The sequence below is a fragment of the Acanthochromis polyacanthus genome, chromosome 8 (genome assembly GCF_021347895.1).
Source record: "Acanthochromis polyacanthus isolate Apoly-LR-REF ecotype Palm Island chromosome 8, KAUST_Apoly_ChrSc, whole genome shotgun sequence".
Classification (NCBI taxonomy): domain Eukaryota; kingdom Metazoa; phylum Chordata; class Actinopteri; family Pomacentridae; genus Acanthochromis; species Acanthochromis polyacanthus.
The window spans coordinates 42,696,289-42,713,052 of record NC_067120.1 but is presented as its reverse complement, the minus strand read 5'-3'; the positions used below and the strand labels follow the sequence as shown (position 1 = coordinate 42,713,052).

The window sequence follows — 16,764 nt, the reverse complement described above, 5'->3', positions numbered from 1 at the left end:
GCCATCAGAGTGGTCCTGACCAACGGCGTGGCTGGCATCGGAAAAACCTTCTCAGTGCGGAAGTTCACTCTGGACTGGGCAGAGGGCGGAGAAAACCAAGACGTCAGTGTGGTGGTGGTGCTTCCGTTCAGGGAGCTGAACTTGATCAGAGATGAGCAGCACAGTCTTCTCACGCTGCTCCATGTTTTCCATCCAACGTTACAGAAGGTGACGGCAGAGCAGCTGGCTGTCTGTAAACTTTTGTTCATCTTTGACGGTCTGGATGAAAGCAGACTTTCACTGGATTTCTCCAACAGGGAGGTTGTGTCTGACGTCAGCCAGAAGTCGTCGCTGGACGTTCTGCTGGTGAACCTCATGGAGGGGAATCTGCTTCCCTCGGCTCTGGTCTGGATCACTTCCCGCCCTGCGGCAGCCAATCAGATCCCTCCTAAACACGTGGACAGGTTAACAGAAGTACGAGGCTTCACCGACGGCCAGAAGGAGGAGTACTTCAGGAGGAGGTTCAGTGATGAAGAGCGCTGCAGCACAATCATCTCCCACATGAAGACATCCAGGAACCTCCACATCATGTGTCGACTCCCAGTGTTCTGCTGGATCACTGCTACAGTTCTGGAGCACATGTTGAGCACAGAGCAGAGAGGAGAGCTGCCCAAGACCATGACTGACATGTTCTCACACTTCCTGCTGGTTCAGACACACAGGAAGAAGAACAAGTACCATGAGGGACATGAGACGAGTCCACAGGAGATGACGAAAGCTGACAAGAAAGTTCTTGTGAAGCTGGGGAGGCTGGCCTTCGAACATCTGGAGAAAGGAAACATCATGTTCTACCAAGAAGACCTGGAGCAGTGTGGTCTGGATGTGACAGAGGCCTCGGTGTTCTCAGGAGTTTGTACCCAGATCTTCAGAAGAGAGTGTGTGATGTTCCAGAAAGCAGTCTACTGCTTTGTTCATCTGAGCATTCAGGAGTTTCTGGCTGCAGTCTACATGTTCCACTGTTACACCAACAGGAACACTGAGGTGCTGGAGAAGTTCCTGGGAGAAGACTGGAAAGACAAGAAGAGACACACTCTGAATATGTTCCTGGACAGAATCATGGAGAAATCCCTCAGAAGTAGAAATGGTCACCTGGACCTGTTTGTTCGTTTCCTTCATGGCCTCTGTCTGGAGTCCAACCAGAGACTCTTAGGAGGTCTGCTGGGTCAGACAAAGAAACGTTCAGAAACAATCCAGAGAATCATCAAGAAACTGAAGGAGATGAAGAACAGTGATGGAATGTCTCCAGACAGAAGCATCAACATCTTCCACTGTCTGATGGAGATGAAGGATCTCTCAGTACATCAGGAGATCCAAGAGTTCCTGCAGTCAGAGAACAGATCAGAGAAGTTCCTCTCTGAGATCCACTGCTCAGCTCTGGCCTACATGCTGCAGATGTCAGAGGAGGTTCTGGATGAGTTGGACCTGAACAAGTACAGAACATCAGAGGAGGGAAAACTGAGACTGATTCCAGCTGTGAGGAACTGCAGAAAGGCTGGGTGAGTCCAGATGTGATGAACATCAGTCAGTGTAGATCAGTAGTTCAGTTCTTCAGATGTTCTCACTAGAACGTCTCATTCTTCTTAATGTTCCACTTGTTTATTTCAAACATCACATGTCAGCTGTGTTTAGTCTCAGATGTTCTTCAGCTGCTTCAAACGCTGTGAAAATGTAGATTTTTCATTTTCTTGTGTTTGAAGCTGATAAATGAATGAAGACAGTTTTTCTCTTTAATTCTAATAATTGTTCCATCAGACAGTTTTTTCTTCTGAGTTTGTTCCTTTGGCTGATGGAGGAAACATGCAGATCTGCTGAAACTCATGAAGAACTGTAGAGGTTCTTTATGTGGAAGCATTTTACAGTTTTCAGTGAAGCAGTGAAGTTATTTTCACATCAGGAGGTTCTGAAATCTTTTCTATTCAGACAAACAGCTTTGACCTGATTTCTCTCTTTAGAGTTTAAAATAAGATCTGTATCATTTACAAACAACATTTTTTAAGTCTGAAAGAATGAATTTGATGAATTTATTGCTGTCACTGTTAAGAATGGATTTTTATTGAGTTCTTTGTTTTTATTTAATCATTGTTCCTGCTTTTCTTTGCTGACTCTTTATTTCTTCTTTTTTGAGTGTCGTGTGTCCGTTGAGTTTTTCTGCCTTTAAATGACTTTGAAGTTTTTCTGAAATGTTGTGGATAGAAAAATGAATGTGATGATTTAAAGTGAGATTCTAAGTTGAGCTGAAGCAGCTGCTGTGGCCACATGTGACAATGATGAGATGATGTTGATGCTGGAACAGTGATTTGGTTTCTCAGGTGGAGAATAATCCTGAGATCAGTGAAGTGATTGAGTCCCTTGTCCAACAGTTTCTATCTAAAGCTTGTTAACGTGGACATGAGGCTCCATAAACTACTGATCATACAAAGACTGACGCTGCAAAGTGTGTTGAACTGAGTCATGGAGCATTTTACTGATCTGAACTCAGCTGTTGGTTTTAGTGTTTGATATCTTTATTTAAATTTTAACAATATAAAAAAGAACTAAAAAATATCAATTAAAAAGCCCACCCCCATAAAACAAACTGACCAATCCCTACTGTCACTTACAGAAAAGAAAACACTGTTGAAAACACGAAACATTCAGACCATCAGTAAACTAATCAACCACACTACTGAGCCTTCAGCTTTTGGTTTTAAAGAGGGAAGTCGCGTTCCAGAGTCCAGATTTGACGTCTTTCCTGATGTTCAGTTCCTCAGAGAGAATCTCTGGTGTTTTCTGTCTTGTTGCTGCAGAGAAGAGTCGTATCAGGAAATGTTCAGAGGTGTGAATATATCAGAGCAGAATGCTAGAAGTCAGACTGTTTCCAGAGATCTGATTGACACAAAGCTCAGAGTTGTGTTTTTAATGCTACAAACTCTGATAACATGTTTGTGAGACTTTATGGTGGAAATAATTCAACTTTACTGGTTTGTTCTTTGTGTTTGTGCTGAACAAGTTTTTCAGAATCTCACAAAAGAACGTTGAGGACAAAAGTTGACTCAGTCGTCACATCAGAATATTTCCTGATGTTCATATTAATGATGTTCAGGTGTGATGTTGTCCAGTGATCAGTTTGATTTGTGTAGCGTTTGACAGCAGACTGTAAATGTTGAGTGATGGAGGTGAAGCTGACAGCAGCAGGTCCACAGCAGAGACATCATCATCTTTAACTGGAAATGTTCACTGAGCTCAACTCAGTCACAATATCCTGAGTCCAGTAAAAACAGGACAGAAAATGTTATCAGCAGGAAATATCAAGTGTCCTCTCTCATAACAACATGTTTTATCATTTTTGTCTCATTACAGACTTTCTGGCTGTAGACTCTTAGAGAGTCACTGTGAAGTTGTGGCCTCAGCTCTGAAGTCCAACCCCTCCCATCTGGAACATCTGGACCTGAGTAAGAACAACCTGAAGGATTCATCAGTGAAACATCTTTGTGAAGGACTGCAGAGTCCAAACTGTAAACTGAAGACTCTCAGGTCAGTTCACTGACTGTTGGTGGAATTTATTCAGTCCAGATTCTTAACTGTAGTTTTAAGTTTTGGTTGATAAATGTTCAGGATTTTTTCTGCAACAGTCTGAAGACATTTTATTTTCTGGAGCGTCTGTGAATGAATCCCCTGATCAGCTGACTGCAGAGTTCCAAGATGGAGGACAGAATCCACAGTCCTGCTGTGTGTCTGAATGTGAAGCTGATGTGAAAGTGATGTGAGGCTTCAGCAGTGTGACTTCCACAGATCCAGTCAGTATGTTTGTGTTTCCACAGTGTTTGTGCTGAGCTGCAGTGGAGCCTCAGGAAGTCAAAGAGGAGTTCAGTTGTCAACAGTCTGGAACCTGATTAGTGTCAGTCAGAAGCTGAAGCTTGATGTTAGTGTGAGCTGAGCTGATGAAGTGATTCCTTCCAGTGGAGTTGTGTTAGGAAGAGAGCAGTGGACAGTCAGTGTGGACAGCAGGAATCAGAATCCCTCTGTAATGTACAGATGACATGAGACTGTTGATGGAAGACACACTGGAAGATTTGAATGAGACAAAGCTATGAAGCTGATTTCCAGAGAAGAAGAAGGTGATGGAATAAATGAAAGAATGAAGAGATTTGATGTTGATCCTGTAATGAGAGAGTGGACTGAGGTCAGCAGATGTTACTGATGTGTGGACATGAATAGGTGGATGAATGTTGAGCTGACATGTGGATGATGTGTGTAGAAGGCTGACATGATGATGATCCACAATAAGAGAAGGACAAAGTCACTGTGCTGCTTTTAGAGAAAAGCTGATTGATGAGGACAAAGTAATGTTGATCTGCACATTGAGAACCTGAACACATCTGATGGATCATCAATGATTTGATCTACATCTTTTATTCTTTATTCAGATTGGTGGACTACAGTTTGTCAGAGATCAGCTGTGATTCTCTGGTCTCAGCTCTGAAGTCCAACCCCTCCCATCTGGAACATCTGGACCTGACCAGTAACAACCTGAAGGATTCAGGAGTGAAACATCTGAGTGGTTTTCTGGAGAGTCCAGACTGCATCCTGAAGACTCTGGAGTCAGTTCACTGTCTGTCTGTTACTGTTGTAGATCTGATATGTTTAATGACAACTGAAGCTCTTTTCTGTTCAACAGAACTTCCATCCATGAAGCTGTAAATCTGCTCTGGTTCAGATTTTCTGTTTTTGTCCTAAATTCAGTTTGTTGTGACAAAAGTGGAGTGTTTGTATCAGAAAGTGTAGAAAATGTTGAGTGTTAGTTGTTAAAGTAAATGAATGTTTGTAATTTGTGCTGAAGAGTCACATCTGGATCCAGAAGATCTTCTGAACTCAGATCAGTTTGAAGTGACAAAGTTTAGTGAGTGAAGCAGAAATATTTCTTTGGTTTGTGTTGAGTTTTATTTGACTGATCCTGATCCTGTTGATGATGCAGCATGTTATTGATGTGTGGACATGAATAGGTGGATGAATGTTGAGCTGACATGTGGATGATGTGTGTAGAAGGCTGACATGATGATGATCCACAATAAGAGAAGGACAAAGTCACTGTGCTGCTTTTAGAGAAAAGCTGATTGATGAGGACAAAGTAATGTTGATCTGCACATTGAGAACCTGAACACATCTGATGGATCATCAATGATTTGATCTACATCTTTTATTCTTTATTCAGATTGGAGTACTGCAGTTTGTCAGAGATCAGCTGTGATTCTCTGATCTCAGCTCTGAAGTCCAACCCCTCCCATCTGGAACATCTGGACCTGAGCAGTAACTGGAACCTGAAGGATTCAGGAGTGAAACATCTGAGTGGTTTTCTGGAGAGTCCAGACTGCATCCTGAAGACTCTGAGGTCAGACATCATGTTTTCAGTGATTCAAAGTTCTCATCTTTGAGTTAATGTTGCTTTTTTCACATCAGTTTTAATGTCTGGTGTGAATCATCCAAACAGTTTTTCTTTTTTTCCTAATTCTACTTTTTATTATTCCCTCCAGAAGCATCCATAACACAGGAGAGCAGAGATACATAAATACATTGAACACAAAATAAAAATGATTAGAATGTAGAATTATATGAACAATTTATCAGTACATTTAAATATTAGAGTACATGACAAGTTAGGAGATAATTTAATAAATGAAAGAGAGCCGAACGAAAAAAATCAATATTATAAATAATATGATGTCAAGCATGTCTGGAAGGAAACAGTTTTCTCTCTACCTAAATTCCATCTCCGTCCCACCAGTTGAACATCCTGCACTGTCAGCTAGGTTTTGGTTCATGGATATGTCAAGTATCATTGAAGTTTGATTCTCTGGTGTTTCTGCACAGGTGTCTATATTCCCATTTATTTTGTTTCTGAGTTTCTTATAAGAGGCAGTTTCTGCCAAGACAGTGATCCATTCAGAATAAGCAGGGCTGCAGTCCACCCTCCAATGCCTCAGTATGACCCTCTGAGCTGTAGTAAGGTCAACCTTTATCCTCTGAGCTTTCTTCCCGTCCATCCTTTGGTTTCCTTTCAGGCTGTTCAGGAGGTAAAGAGCAGGAGTAAAATCAGCCCCTGTACCCACACTGCTACTGATCTTCACCATGACCCTCTGCCAGTAGGTAGCTAGGCTCAGACAGACATAGAACATGTGAACAAGATCACCTCTGTCTGTATGGCATCACCAGCAGAGGTCTGACCGTCCCATTCCTGTCCTTTACATTCTCACCAGTGTCCAATACAATCTGTTAAATATTTTAAATTGAATTAGTTTAGAGCTGGCATCTCTCATTGGTTTCAGCAAATGTTTCAGTGAGTTCTTCCACTCTTCATCCTCGTATGTTTCTTTAAATCCCTTTCCCATACAGCTTTTAGACCTCTGGTAGCACCACTAAATTGATCAATAGGAAATGTGTAAATTTGTCTTTCCAGGTGTGGACGACTTCTCAACAATTTAAATTTAGAGCATGAAGAGCATTGTCTAGAGAACCTATTCCCTGTTGAGGTTTTCTTAGATAGACAGTCTCTAAGCTGCAGGAATCTCCAGAAGTCTCTCCTCTGATATTGTAGAGCTCTCTCAGTTCATCCAGTGTTCTCAGGGTGTTGTTCTGGTAGAGACATCCAAGAAACTGAATCCCCCCAACATGCCAGTCTTTCCAAAAGAACACCTTTGCTCCTATTTTTAAACTTGGATTATTCCATATTGAAGCTGATTGAATCAGGAAGGGAGATGAGCCTTCCTTCTGATGTATATGATGCCTAGTTTCTCTTTTTAAATGTAGCAGGGAGTCATAAAGTCCAGACTGAGTCCAGAGTCAAAGCTAAAGTGTCCTTAAAGTTCTCTGTGCTGAGCTGATAGAAGTCAGTGAGTAGAAGAATCTCCTCACCTGTCAGCACCTGTTGTGTGTCTCATCACTGCAACACTGTAAGTGGAAGCTCACCAGCGGCACAAACTCTCTCCTTCATCCTTTCCATCATTTGGAGCTGTGAGATGACTGAAGTAAAGACAGTGGCTTTATCTGCTCAACTTCTACTCCAGGATTGAGTCAGTCAGAATGAACGTGCTCCAAGAATGCTTTACCTGTTTCAGTGTCTACCAGTCCAAATACCACACAATCAATGTGAAGAATGGGACAGGGTCATTTCAAGGTTTCTATGGCAGCGTACAAGAGGCAGGATTAAATCTAAAACTGTGCAATTAAGAAAAGAAAGAGGTGGAATGGGCCTTCCCTGCCTCCAAGAATATTCCTACTCAGCCCAGCTGAGACGGTTCATTTGTTTCTGTTCACCAACATACACGGCAGGATGGAAGGACTTAGAAGGTCCAAAAGTAAAAGGAATCCCAGTAATGGCCCTATTAGCAGACAGCAAACTCCAGAAAGAAGTGATGGTTTCAGAGGAACCCTGTCAGACATTGTTTTGAAATCCTGGCAGGAAATTGTGAAAATCTGCAATTTAGGAGACTTGCCCAAAATGTGGAGGTGGTGTGCGTACAACTCTGAGTTTACACCTAATAAGTACGACAACAGATTTAGGAATTGGACCTTAAAGTTGTAGCAAACTATTGTTCCTTTATCCATGATGATGGTACATTCCAAAGCTTTGAATCACTACGGAATAAACAGGCATTACGGTCAGAGCACTTTTCCAGGTACTTGCAGGTCAGACATTACTTTAAGCAGAACTTAAAAGTGGAACCTGGAAGAGGAGCTACAGGGTTCCTACAGGTGTTTGTATCTTTACTCAAATCTGGATCATGCAACAGAATTGTATCAAAGCTCTATCATGGCATTTTACAGTTGAAAAAGACAAGACAGAATAGATGAAGAGGAAATGGGAAAGAGAAGGAAATGTTTCAATATCTAGTGAGAGCTGGGAGAGAACATGTCAGCTACAGCGGGTCTCAACAGGTTCAAATACATGGAGAGAGTTGTGCTGGAAAAAGGTGAGATTTTTTGTTCCACCTGTTCAGAAGCCACGTCTGGGTCGGGGTGCTACCTGTTGGAGACTCTGTGGAGCTAATGAAGCCAACCACTTTCATGTGTTCTGACTGCCAGATTATTAGACCTTACTGGGAACGGGTCCATGAACACATAAAGAATCTGTTTGGAGAATATTCCTTTTCAATGTGAAGTCATGTATTTGGGCGACATTCTGTTTGACAACTGTGATGTTAATGACAAGAAATGACTTTGTATATTATTGGCAAGGAATCAGAAAAGCATTAGGAGAAAGTGGTTAAAAGTGGAACCACCCACTACTGAGGAATAGACTGACATTGTACACGAGGTTTACATGATGGAAAAGTTGACATTTTCCCTGAAAGTGCAGAAAGAGAAGTTCTCTAAGATGGACTGAGTATGTAAAAGCCATAAGGCATGATTTTACTTGAATCTACTCACAACTAGATACAGTCAGTTTTCTTTGTCTAAAATCTTTTAATTAATTGTTTTTTTTCTCTCTCAAATGTTGTGAAGATGACTACAAATGTCTGGCTCCCCCGTTCTGTTGTTGTTCTGCATCAAAAAGAGTGATGTAAAGAATGAAAATATTGGAAAGACAACACAGTCTTTGTTGCTGTAAATACGACATGTTTGGAATCGTAATAATTTGCCTTTTCAATTAAAATGAAAAGAGAATTTAAAAAAACGGAAATCCAGATTTCTGCAGCTCTGAAGGCAAAATGAAACTCTGAATGATTTCAATCAGGAACTTTGTCTCCTCAACTCACATCTTTTATTCTTTATTCAGATTGGTGGACTGCAGTTTGTCAGAGATCAGCTGTGATTCTCTGGTCTCAGCTCTGAAGTCCAACCCCTCCCATCTGGAACATCTGGACCTGAGCAGTAACTGGAACCTGAAGGATTCAGGAGTGAAACATCTGAGTGGTTTTCTGGAGAGTCCAGACTGCATCCTGAAGACTCTGAAGTCAGTTCACTGTCTGTCTGTTGCTGTTGTAGATCTGATGTGTTTAATGACAACTGAAGCTCATTTCTGTTCAACAGAACTTCCATCCATGAAGCTGTAAATCTGCTCTGGTTCAGATTTTCTGTTTTTGTCCTGAATTCAGTTTGTTGTGACAAAAGTGGAGTGTTTGTATCAGAAAGTGTAGAAAATGTTGAGTGTTAGTTGTTAAAGTAAATGAATGTTTGTAATTTGTGCTGAAGAGTCACATCTGGATCCAGAAGATCTTCTGAACTCAGATCAGTTTGAAGTGACAAAGTTTAGTGAAGCAGAAATATTTCTTTGGTTTGTGTTGAGTTTTATTGACTGATCCTGATCCTGTTGATGATGCAGCATGTTATTGATGTGTGGACATGAATAGGTGGATGAATGTTGAGCTGACATGTGGATGATGTGTGTAGAAGGCTGACATGATGATGATCCACAATAAGAGAAGGACAAAGTCACTGTGCTGCTTTTAGAGAAAAGCTGATTGATGAGGACAAAGTAATGTTGATCTGCACATTGTGAACCTGAACACATCTGATGGATCATCAATGATTTGATCTACATCTTTCATTCTTTATTCAGATTGGAGTGGTGCAGTTTGTCAGAGATCAGCTGTGATTCTCTGGTCTCAGCTCTGAAGTCCAACCCCTCCCATCTGGAACATCTGGACCTGAGCAGAAACAACCTGAAGGATTCAGGATTGAAACATCCGAGTGGTTTTCTGGAGAGTCCAGACTGCATCCTGAAGACTCTGAGGTCAGACATCATGTTTTCAGTGATTCAAAGTTCTCATCTTTGAGTTCATGTTGCTTTTTTCACATCAGTTTTAATGACTGATGTGAATCATCCAAACAGTTTCTCTTTTTATTTAAATTTATTATTCTTCCCTCCAGAAACATCCATAACACAGGAGAGCAGAGATACATAAATACATTGAACACAAAATAAAAATGAGAATAATGTAGAATTATATGAACAATTTAAAAGTACTTTTAAATATTAGAGAACATGAAAAGTTAGGAGATAATTTAATAAATGATAGAGAGCTGAACGAAAAAAAAAATCCATATTATAAATAATATGATATCAAGCATGTCTGGAAGGAAACAGTTTTCTCTCTACCTAAATTCCATCTCCGTCCCACCAGTTGAACATCCTGCACTGTCAGCTAGGTTTTGGTTCATGTATATGTCAAGTATCATTGAAGTTTGATTCCCTGGTGTTTCTGCACAGGTGTCCATATTCCCATTTATTTTGTTTCTGAGTTTCTTATAAGAGGCAGTTTCTGCCAAGACAGTGATCCATTCAGAATAAGCAGGGCTGCAGTCCACCCTCCAATGCCTCAGTATGACCCTCTGAGCTGTAGTAAGGTCAACCTTTATCCTCTGAGCTTTCTTTCCGTCCATCCTTTGGTTTCCTTTCAGGCTGTTCAGGAGGTAAAGAGCAGGAGTAAAATCAGCCCCTGTACCCACACTGCTACTGATCTTCACCATGACCCTCTGCCAGTAGGTAGCTAGGCTCAGACAGACATAGAACATGTGAACAAGATCACCTCTGTCTGTATGGCATCACCAGCAGAGGTCTGACCGTCCCATTCCTGTCCTTTACATTCTCACCAGTGTCCAATACAATCTGTTAAATATTTTAAATTGAATTAGTTTAGAGCTGGCATCTCTCATTGGTTTCAGCAAATGTTTCAGTGAGTTCTTCCACTCTTCATGTCACGAACTGAGCTGGTTGGACCCGAGCAGAGAGCCACACTACCAAGGCTGGTTGGAATGAAAGTGTTTTTTTGCTGGGGGTGAAATGGTGGCTCGGTGGGGGAAAACCAGGGTGCAGGAGCGGGGGGTTCCAGGCAGGGACAGAAGGGGTCCAAGTAGGAGTGGGGGTCCAGGCAGGAGTGGGGGTCCAGGCAGGGGAAACCGGTGATGACTGGTCTGGGGAGAGCCGGAGGGGAAGGAGAATGGCAGGGATCCCGGACAGCTGAACTGTGTGGAGGCACGAAAAAACAACATAAGAAAACAAGGCAGGAACTCAAAACAGATCTTGTGAGAGGCAAGAGAGTGAACTGAACTGCATGGTTCTTGTTCAACAATCTGGCAGGGAGTGGAAGGATGAGCCGGTTCTTATTGCAGGGGTGATTAATCAGCGTGATGTCTCTCAGCTGTCCGGGAGCCGTGGAGGTGGTTGATTGCCTGAGTGGAGTCAGCTGAGAAGCAAGACTCCACTCAGGCACCGAGCTGCAGGGGGAGAGACAGGGCAGAGGAGCGGATGGGAGACAGCGAGACAGACAGGGCAGGGGAACAGGAGAGGGAGGAAGAACCAGATGGGAAAAGGGTATTGGGGAGGTCAGGTGGGAAGGACGGGGGTGAGAAGGGAGCCGTGACACTTCATCCTCGTATGTTTCTTTAAATCCCTTTCCCATACAGCTTTTAGACCTCTGGTAGCACCACTAAATTGATCAATAGGAAATGTGTCAATTTGTCTTTCCGGGTGTGGACGACTTCTCAATAATTTAAATTTAGAGCATGAAGAGCATTGTCTAGAGAACCTATTCCCTGTTGAGGTTTTCTTAGATAGACAGTCTCTAAGCTGCAGGAATCTCCAGAAGTCTCTCCTCTGATGTTGTAGAGCTCTCTCAGTTCATCCAACGTTCTCAGGGTGTTGTTCTGGTAGAGACATCCAAGAAACTGAATCCCCCCAACATGCCAGTCTTTCCAAAAGAACACCTTTGCTCCTATTTTTAAACTTGGATTATTCCATATTGAAGCTGATTGAATCAGGAAGGGAGATGAGCCTTCCTTCTGATGTATATGATGCCTAGTTTCTCTTTTTCAATGTAGCAGGGAGTCATAGAGTCCAGACTGAGTCCAGAGTCAAAGCTAAAGTGTCCTTAAAGTTCTCTGTGCTGAGCTGATAGAAGTCAGTGAGTAGAAGAATCTCCTCACCTGTCAGCACCTGTTGTGTGTCTCATCACTGCAACACTTTAAGTGGAAGCTCACCAGCGGCACAAACTCTCTCCTTCATCCTTTCCAGCATTTGGAGCTGTGAGATGACTGAAGTAAAGACAGTGGCTTTATCTGCTCAACTTCTACTCCAGGATTGAGTCAGTCAGAATGAACGTGCTCCAAGAATGCTTTACCTGTTTCAGTGTCTACCAGTCCAAATACCACACAATCAATGTGAAGAATGGGACAGGGTCATTTCAAGGTTTCTATGGCAGCGTACAAGAGGCAGGATTAAATCTGAAACTGTGCAATTAAGAAAAGAAAGGGGTGGAATGGGCCTTCCCTGCCTCCAAGAATATTCCTACTCAGCCCAGCTGAGACGGTTCATTTGTTTCTATTCACCAACATACACGGCAGGATGGAAGGACTTAGAAGGTCCAAAAGTAAAAGGAATCCCAGTAATGGCCCTATTAGCAGACAGCAAACTCCAGAAAGAAGTGATGGTTTCAGAGGAACCCTGTCAGACATTGTTTTGAAATCCTGGCAGGAAATTGTGAAAATCTGCAATTTAGGAGACTTGGCCAAAATGTGGAGGTGGTGTGCGTACAACTCTGAGTTTACACCTAATAAGTACGACAGCAGATTTAGGAATTGGAGCTTAAAGTTGTAGCAAACTAGTGTTCCTTTATCCATGATGATGGTACATTCCAAAGCTTTGAAGCACTACGGAATAAACAGGGATTACGGTCAGACCACTTTTCCAGGTACTTGCAGGTCAGACATTACTTTAAGCAGAACTTAAAAGTGGAACCTGGAAGAGGAGCTACAGGGTTCCTACAGGTGTTTGTGTCTTTACTCAAATCCAGATCATTCAACAGAATTGTATCTAAGCTCTATCATGGCATTTTACAGTTGAAAAAGACAAGACAGAATAGATGAAGAGGAAATGGGAAAGAGAAGGAAATGTTTCAATATCTAGTGAGAGCTGGGAGAGAACATGTCAGCTACAGCGGGTCTCAACAGGTTCAAATACATGGAGAGAGTTGTGCTGGAAAAAGGTGAGATTTTTTGTTCCACCTGTTCAGAAGCCACGTCTGGGTCGGGGTGCTACCTGTTGGAGACTCTGTGGAGCTAATGAAGCCAACCACTTTCATGTGTTCTGACTGCCAGATTATTAGACCTTACTGGGAACGGGTCCATGAACACATAAAGAATCTGTTTGGAGAATATTCCTTTTCAATGTGAAGTCATGTATTTGGGCGACATTCTGTTTGACAACTGTGATGTTAATGACAAGAAATGACTTTGTATATTATTGGCAAGGAATCAGAAAAGCATGAGGAGAAAGTGGTTAAAAGTGGAACCACCCACTACTGAGGAATAGACTGACATTGTACACGAGGTCTACATGATGGAAAAGTTGACATTTTCCCTGAAAGTGCAGAAAGAGAAGTTCTCTAAGATGGACTGAGTATGTAAAAGCCATAAGGCATGATTTTACTTGAATCTACTCACAACTAGAAACAATCAGTTTTCTTTGTCTAAAATCTTTTTATTCATGATTTTTTCTCTCTCAAATGTTGTGAAGATGACTACAAATGTCTGGCTCCCCCGTTCTGTTGTTGTTCTGCATCAAAAGAGTGATGTAAAGAATGAAAATATTGGAAAGACAACACAGTCTTTGTTGCTGTAAATACGACATGTTTGGAATCGTAATAATTTGCCTTTTCAATTCAAATATGAAGAGAATTTCAAAAAGAAATCCAGATTTCTGCAGCTCTGAAGGCAAAATGAAACTCTGAATGATTTCAATCAGGAACTTTGTCTCCTCAACTCACATCTTTTATTCTTTATTCAGATTGGAGCTCTGCAGTTTGTCAGAGATCAGCTGTGATTCTCTGATCTCAGCTCTGAAGTCCAACCCCTCCCATCTGGAACATCTGGACCTGAGAGGAAACTTCCTGCAGGATTCATCAGTGAAACATCTGTTAGATCTTGTGAAGAGTCCAGACTGCAGCCTGAAGACTCTGGAGTAAGTAGAAGGTTCCATCAGTCTCTGCTGCTTTCTTCAGTTTTCTACTAAACACAGTCCGTATCAAAGCAAAGATCCAGTGTCTCCTGTAAACCTGCAGCTTCTCAGTGAAGCTGTGAGAGCAGAACGGTGACAGAAACACAGAGACAGCAGTCAGCCAATCAGAGGAGCCACACGCTTGTTGTCATGGTGTGTTTGAGTGGATGTGAAGCCGACTGTTGTTGTGTTGATGTGTTGAGGAAATGACGCTGATTCCAGCTGACAGCCTTCCAGATGTGCAGAGACAGTGGTCCTCCTTCATCAAAGTGTCCATCAGATCTGATCTCTCTGTTTGTTGTCTCATTTCAACAGTGATCAGCTGATCAGTCTGTTTGTCACAGCTCTGAGATCAGTGAGACTGAAGCCTGTAAACCAGCGGCTCTTATTTCACAGCAGCATCTTTACATTCAGTCATTCTCTCAACATTTCCTCTCATTTTACACACATTTGATCACTTTGTTCAATTACAGATCATTTGGAGTAAAATGAGGAGAAAAAAGTGTAAATTTACACACAAACCATTAAAAAGAGGATAAAACTGTAAATCCTTTCACTTGTACAATAAAATACTTTTACAAATATCAGTGTTCTTTTACAAAGTTTTCCTCTGAAATGACACATTTGTACTGTGAAGAAATCTGTAAAAATATAAATATTTTACAAATATGTGCTGTTGTTTGAGGAGAAAATGATGTATTTTAAGGATTATGAAATGGTAAATAATTGAACTGTTTCTCTGATATCTGATAATTTTTAAATTACAGATAATTAGTAATAAAATCAGAGAAAATAATGAACTTCCATGTGAATGTAAAATTAAACAACAGACCAAAACTGTAAATAACATCAACATGAAAAATCTGCATTTCTACAAATATTAATTTGCTCTTTTACAATGTTTGACCATAAAATGACTGTTTATCTGAACTTAAATCTGCTAAAAATATCTTTATTTTAGACATTTCCTGTTGATTCTCAGTATTTTTCCAGGTTTAGAAGCTTCCAGAAGCATTTGAACATATTAGTGTTCCTTTGCTGCCAGACTCTGAGTGAGTTTTTCTCGAGCAGATGAGATGTTGATGGACACTCAGAGACTGTTGGTTTAAATGGAGCAGCAGTAAATCCATGAGTGAAGAGTTTGTGCAGGAATGAAGCTTGATGACTGTCAGCAGTTTGTTTCCACTGTGGACTCATTGATCTCCTCTGTTCTCTCTTCTTCTCTCTGCAGATGGATGTTTGATGCTGATCAGGACGGTGTTTGTGCTGAGAGGATGAAGTGTGTCCTGATGATCCAGAGGTTGAAGCAGCAGCAGCAGCTGGTGTGTAGAGACTCTGACTGGACCATGTTACTGGGAGGTGGACTGGGAACCAGTGTAAAGTGTGTTGTTGTCACTGTGTAGTTTAGTGTTGCAGCTCCACACTGAATGATGGAGAACTGCAGTTAATGTTGACATGATCCGTTGGAGGTTGATGTCAGGTTGCAGAGTGTGCAGTAAGTTTCAGGATGTTTGTGTCAGTGCAGGATTATATTTGCGTTGATTTCTATTTCCAGCTGCAGTCAAAGTTGTTGAGCTTCTCTACCTGCAGCACATTGAGCTGATGAGAACAAAGTGTCCTGGAAACATGTCAGCTGAAGCCTTGGTGCCCAGAGAGAGTTTGTTTTTCTGTGTTTGATCACATCATGTTGAGGTGACAAACTGAAGATGAAATCCAGTTTAGTCCTCAAAGGTCCAGCAGCAGCTCTGATTGGACCAGAACCCGAGCGCTGATCCATCATGGCAGGCAGCAGCTCGTCCCACGTGGCTCATTCTGCCTCAGTTTCACCCGAATGCTCCACGTCTGAGCCTCTCCAGCTTCACTGATGTGTTTTAAGGTGTGAATGTTGAGCTGATCTCCTGTAAAATCTGGCCTCAAAGGTAACATTAGTGTTCGAGTCAAAAATTCTTAAAGAAGGAGATCATGAGGACTTTCTATGTGGTTTTCTTCATTCCAGTCTGTGGATGGATGTCTGAAATAATAATGATAAATAACGTAGCTTCAGTCCTGAAGTTTAATCTTCTCATTGATGTGAACGTCTGGTCTTCAATGGTTCAACCTGCTGTGATAGAAGAATACAAACCAGTTCTATGAAGGTGGAAGTTTGGTCCAAACATCTCAGTGTTTCTGTCTCTTCTGATTCTCCACCAACCATAAAACATTTATTTTCACCCTGAGATGATGAATTATTTTCCTCTGTTTGGCACCAAGAGAAGCTTTAAAAATGTAGAGTTTGGTTCCAGTCAGAGGAACTTGATGAGAAAATCTAGTAAAATGAGGTTTTCTGCATTTCTGTCCAATATCAGGACGATGACTGAGCAGGTTTGATCATGAAACCACTCCGATAGTGTCCCAGCTGGAAGAGTTCCATCATATTATTGGTTAGATTTACTGTAATTCAGCATCATGCAGCAAACAGAGGCTGGTTCATGAACACAGACTCTGATTCTGAGCTGAAAGTCCACATTTTATTCTCTCTGACTGATATCTGCCCACTTGGACTCTCAGTTCCAGGTTTTCATCCATTCATCTGTTTCTGGGAGTTGACATCATGATGTTTTAGTTTTGTGGTTCTACTAGCATCACCTCACTGTTGATAATAATTCAGTCTGACCTTTTTAAAACATCTGGATGAAACATAATCCTGACTCATCTTGTAGAGAACAATAAGAGAATTTAAGCCTTTAAATAAAGTCTGTCTTTGCTTCTGTTAGAGT

General features: G+C 41.6%; 1 pseudogene; it reads left to right on the top strand.

Moving 5' to 3' along the window:
- The window catches only part of LOC110970215 (NACHT, LRR and PYD domains-containing protein 14-like), a 43,655-nt pseudogene extending 29,664 nt beyond the window's left edge, over positions 1-13,991 (top strand).
- The last annotated feature ends 2,773 nt before the right edge of the window (positions 13,992-16,764 follow it).